At 44.5% G+C, this 6000-nt stretch overlaps 1 protein-coding gene across 2 annotated transcripts in view; it reads right to left on the bottom strand.

Annotated features, from left to right (window-relative positions):
• PPP6R3 (protein phosphatase 6 regulatory subunit 3) overlaps positions 1-4930 on the bottom strand; it is an 82428-nt gene extending 77498 nt beyond the window's left edge. For both annotated transcript variants that reach the window (XM_065636021.1, XM_065636020.1), the window contains exon 1: positions 4807-4930. The gene's annotated coding sequence lies outside the window, so the exon portion shown is untranslated. The remainder of the gene's footprint in view (positions 1-4806) is intronic.
• Positions 4931-6000: the final 1070 nt, after the last annotated feature.

Here is a 6000-nt window from a genome sequence, read left to right on the forward strand (position 1 = left end):
AAAGATGCAAAAATCTACCCTGTGGAGGCAGCAGCTGATACTTCTTTCATAACACAAGTAGCACTGAAGTAACATCAATTTATAGTAAGCCAAGCTTTTAGAAATGTCTATTACTCCTTTGTTTTCTGCTTTAATTTGACCACTCAAAGCAGTTACAGTACAATAAAAAAATGTAATCATATCTGTACTATCATTGCCTACCACCACTGTATAAAGCACTAGAAATTTTATTAACTTGCTTTTGATCATCAATTAAGGCACTACCACAAGTGAGAAATGTGCAGCACCTAACTGGGGACTAGGGTCTTATGCTTCACTCTCCTAGAGAAGCATAACTTATATTTACAGAAAACATCCTTCTCTCTACCACTGGTTTGGGATATGAGATTCACTCCAAAAACCGCTAGTAGAAATTAAATCTGCACAATAGAATTCTACTTGATATACTTGGATCCAGTTAGAAATTCTACCTGTGGTCACTGAAGGTGAGGATTGTGCCACTGCTTAGCAGGGATGAAACAGGCCCAGGGTTACTTGATACATAGTAACAATGAGAATGCTTTTAGTACTGGAATTGCTATATTCTGGAATATAAACTCAGAAACAAGTCACTAGTTTTTTACTTCAATAACCACTGGAAGTTTCCATCCTCAATCCCAAACATGTTTTGTTACCAAACTGGAAATCAAATCGCCCTTTCACGAGACTCATTCAGGGCCTGCCTGGTCATCATAAAAAAAGGCTTTAGAGTTTTCTTCATGTTTAAAAGTATTTTCCAGCACAACTGACAAAAGCTGGCCTATGGTCTTCCAGTGCTCATTTTCCAGAAGACTCAGTAAACACAGGATGGAGATCACTAGGCCATACATTCCATCTCCTTGTAGATGCACAAGTTAGACTCTGTAAAAATGCTCGGAACAGTCTCATTCAAAATGAAATAAGAACGTTCTCAAAACTTCTCTCAAGGAAAATAACTAACTAACCCTCCAGTCTCATAGGCGCTCTGCCTAGCCCTTTTGCCAATGTGCCTAACACCACATACCACCACTCCTGCAGATTATAGCCTGACTGTTCCATCCAGTGGTACACTGAGGTCCTTCTGGTATTCTATTCCATTGCTAGCATGCAACACACTGCATAGATTCTGTCACTAAGTGTTCCAAGTTTAAGTCCCATGGAAAAGTTATGTCCATTTAACAGGATTAGAGGATTACTATACAGAGTAACAGCAAGAAGAACAGTCAAAGGGTTAGTAAGGGACTTTTTCCACCCGCTCCAAGTTACATATACCACTTTAAACATGCTTCTTCACACTTTATGGAAGTTACTAAATAAATAAAGGTCATGAAGAGCCTTCTATTTCTCAGTAACAGATTTCCCCCCCGCCCCGCAATGTGTTCTATAGACAAGTGAGCTGTTAACAGCTTATACCAAATGTCTTCCTGATACTATCAATTCAGTCTATCCCATTTCCTGAGAAGCATCCCAAGCTAATTATTGAGTCACATATAATATCCCAGAGTAGAAAAACATTTCACTTTAGTTGCCCAGTAGTACATGGTTTCTAAAACAGATGCTGATGCTGACACTCCGACACACCACAAAACCAAGAAAACATGCTATGCAGAGCTTTCGACATTATGTTCATATTCTGCATGCATTTTCTGATGGATCTTTCAGGCTTGCCTCCCACCCCAAAAATATCAGGATCGAACATCACCACTAAACAGTTTCCCCGAATTCTTGGCTCTCTTCCAACTCAACAAAATGAGGCAAGCCTTATTTCTCATTTATCCCTACTTTATTATTTATTATTTTATACTTTATTATTTATTTATTACTGTGGAAAGTTTTGCCAAAAACAGTGGCTCCACATCTTGCTCTTCAGATAATCCGATTAGACATCTGGTCTTCTAGAATTCGGATGTGGTGTCTCCTTTGAGATAACATACTATTCCTAAACCTGACATATGAAATAACAGAGTCACAGATAAAGCTGATACTATGAGAGCCAAATCTAGATGGCAGACAATATGAAGGCATCCTACCTTACTATAGAAACAGATCACTATGCTCATACTAGTGCCCCTTCTGCCCAAGCAGAAAAGGCCACAGTCTCTATCATAGCTTCCAAAGGCCATAAGTGAATATGCAAGCCCTCTACCTACCAAGAGGTTGTGTAGTATGCTGGAACACTGAAGCTAGGAAAATGCCTTCACTATACTGATACAGAGTGATCTTAACTAGCTGCAGAGTTCAGTAAATACTTCAAGGCTTCTTAAACACTTGGACAAAAGAGGACATTGGTGGAGATAAAGGAGAGCGGACCAGACAGTTCTTCAAAGCTTTTCTCCCTTCTGACTGTTTCAATCCCATACTGGTTGTTTTTGAGCCAGCTCTTCAGCATCTCATAGTATGTGCATTTCAAGCTTAAGCTGCATAGAGAAGCAAAGTTCTTGAGTCATAACAGGAGAGTTCACTCTCTAACCATCTGTTAATACTAAAACAACATACATAATCTTCTGGTTTAATACTGCTAAATTCTGATTCTGTTCTATTAATTCACTTGAATTTCACTCATAGAACATCACCTGATTCTCTGATTGGTATAACGGCTATGGCATCACCTCTGTTAAGTGCAAGAGAGAAGGGTTCTTGAAGGTGTCACATTTATTTCTGTTGACTTGCTAAAGTGAGAAGAGTCAACAGTTTGAGGGCAGTATTGTGAAGAGAAACTATTTAGTATCTCTAATTCCATAAGGGAACAATTATGGCTAGTTAATTTATATTTATACTTCAAAGAATGCAAAGATATCACAGGCACAGTAGTTTACACATAAATATACTTGCTTCCAAAGAAGCTGTAATACAACTACCCTACTTAAAGACATTCTGGTTGAACGGGCCACTTTTTCTGAATTTCTAAACTCCAGCTTTCACTCAATGTTTTCCTTAACTTCATTGCAAACAGACCTCTTCAACAGTTCTTCTGGCCAAAATAAAATCTTCCGGTAGTATTAGAAGACAAATTCCTTTAGTCACCCAGGAAGTGCAGGATTCAACACCACCTACACATTCTGCTTTTCAAACAGAAAGCAAATAAGAAGTATGACCTCTGTTCAAGATACATCATAGATGGAGGAAAAAAAAATCATTTAAGTAAACTTAAACACATACTTAGAACTACAAACTGTCAAGAAATAAACATGCAGACTGAATATCACATTGGCACGAAGTCTCATTAACAAGTTCTATATTGCAAGATAATTCTGTAGTGTTATTTTGTAGTGTTCTCTTGCAAGCTACAGTTAGTCCATACCTTACTATTGAAAACATAAATAACATAGAGCTAAGTAACCACAGACTCTTACTAAAATGCATGTTGTACTGAAAATACACATTTCAGTGTTCCAAATAGGTTATTTGAACTGCAACAGGAAGACTTCCCAGCTTTCAGCATTACAGAAGAAAAAAAAAAGCACACGTAATTTGTGCAGTTCACGAGCTACTTTATATACTACCTAGAAATTTTAGACCAGCTTAATAGTCATCAATTTAAAAAAATCCACACAAAACCTAACCAAACACATATCACACTGTCAGAGTACATTTAGACTCTTTCCATTAGAGAAGATTTTAAACATAATGTTACTAGCAGTAACACAACCTTTCATTTAAGTTGTCAACATCTCACAAGGAATACTTTCTAAAGCTATCCACCCAGTCTTAAGTTTTCTGCAGTATTCGCTACAAACACTTTTTTAAAACAGCAACACACATCTTCAAAGTATCCTACTGTTTTAACTTAAATAGCACTTACCCTGACAGAGATTATCTTTAGCCTCAGTTGTACTTGTGTCATACAGGACATAAGATTATTGCACTAATTGCCTCTTATACTTTGAGAAATTCTTAGTGACTAAAGAAAGACCAAACCTAAAGAACTGGTAGGTTCAAAGTCAGATTTTGGCATAAGTATTTAACAGGAGTTAAAGCTTACCCAAACACTGCTACACTCTTTAAAAAAAAAGGGAGCAGCGTCCTTACAGAAATACTGAGGCACTGATTTTAAAAAAAAAAAAGTGAACGCAAAATTAACTACGAGCAAGGCTTATCTGTTTTATTACCCGAGAAATAACAACGAAGACAGAATAAAGTTATCTAAGTTACAGCAACAGAACAAGCTACTACCGGGGGATGGAATAGCACACACAGCTTCCCCCGTTTCAACAACACTTCACCCCGTTTATAGCTACTCCGGTCTACCGAGGAACAAAGCGCTGCTCACCATATCCAGCCGCGCCACGACCCACTCCGCGCCGCACCAGGGCGCCAACACTCCTCGCTCAAAAGCTGCCCTGGAACGGCCACGGCATCCCCGCCCCTCCGTGGCTGCCGGTCGGCTCCCCACCCGGGATGAAGCGCCACGGACGCGAGAAAGAACATTTGGGGCAGCTACCGAAGGACACAACGTCACAACCACGAGAAGAAAGAGGTGGCGGGTGGGCAGGGTTCCTTTCAAGCGCGGCCCCGTCCTTCCCCTTCGCGCCCAGGCCCCCAGCACCCCGCAACCGCGCCGTCGCCCTGGCGTTCCGGGCTCAATAGTGCGTGTACGAGACGGCGCCGCACACGACAGGCCCCAGCAGGCCCGCCAGGCCCCGGCCTAGCGGCACCTGAGGAGTGCCCGGAGCCCCCAGAGCGGAGGGGAGCAGGCGCCGGGCCCGCGCCGCCGCAGAAGAACCGGCGCCGGGGCGCCGGTCCGCTCTAAACAGCGGTAAGGAGAGCTCACCGCTACCCCACCCATACCTCAGCAAGCGCGTCCCCCCGCCACAGGCCCCAGGCTGCCTCCGCTCAGGCGGGAAAACCACCACTTGCCACCATCACCGACACTTCAAGATGGCGGACATATCAGCTCTTGCGAGCCCTCCTCTCCCTCCTCCCTGGCTGCCAATCATACCGCCCCAACACCACCCTTCTTCCCGGCACGCGCCTTTCTATTGGGCGGTGTACGAACTTCGGCCTCTCACTGGCAGTCGGGTGGGTGTCAGTCACTCAGCTACGCGACTGCAACAGGGTCGAACGAGGATGGGGCCGGGCTCTCGGCTTCCTGTTGGCCAGTTAACGCTTGGGGCGGCTGCATCTCGCTTCCCACCTTCCCGACTTAGCAACAAGGAAACACAGCCTGACAGTCATTTCCCTCGCCCAATAGAAAAAGTAGGTTCCTTTTAAAAATAAACCCTTTCCGCCCAATCCAGAGCTGAGGCGCTGGGTGTGACCCAGCAGGCGGCCACAGCGGGAGGGATGGACGCCTGTGGTGGCGATCTCTCCGTAGCCATACCCCCTGCGCCTCGCCATTGGCCAGCGCAGGGAGCCACACCCCTCAGGGCGCGGCGCGGGCGCCAAACTGCCTGACAACAAGTCACTGGAGCCCGCGCAGCCGGTGCGATGTAACTGGATGAGGAAGGTTGAGGAGAGGAAGGAGGGTAATTAGCTCAGATGGTAGAGCACTTGCCTAGCATGAAAGAAATGGCGGGATCGGTGTCCGCAGGCAGGGCTTCTCTTGTGCTGAGCATCTACGTGGACGCCTGTGGGACTTCCAACTCTTACCTAAGAACTGGCAGTATATTTTAACCAAAGTGCACCAGAATAAACGTGTGTGAAAACCCGGGAAGGCACTGGCAACCTTCCCTGCATGTCACCTACAGTACTGCTGGCTGAATCGGCAGCTTTGCAACCCCACTTGGCTAAACCCTGCTGGCAAGAACCTCTGCTTAAAAGCTTGGATGAACAAGTGGCCTCGTGTGCCCAACAGCTGGCAAAAAAAAACCCCACTGACAATGCAGTGTTTCATGCCCTATGTCACAGGCACAAAACACATTCTGGCTAGCCAGGATGCCTGCAGCCTTCCCTCACAAACCCTCCTGAATTACCTTCGCTCAAAATGACAGTGACCTGCCATTGGCAGGATGACATACCCACACCCAGAGGAGGCCCTACCCG

This window comes from Caloenas nicobarica, chromosome 5, assembly GCF_036013445.1.
Source record: "Caloenas nicobarica isolate bCalNic1 chromosome 5, bCalNic1.hap1, whole genome shotgun sequence".
NCBI classification, from domain to species: domain Eukaryota; kingdom Metazoa; phylum Chordata; class Aves; order Columbiformes; family Columbidae; genus Caloenas; species Caloenas nicobarica.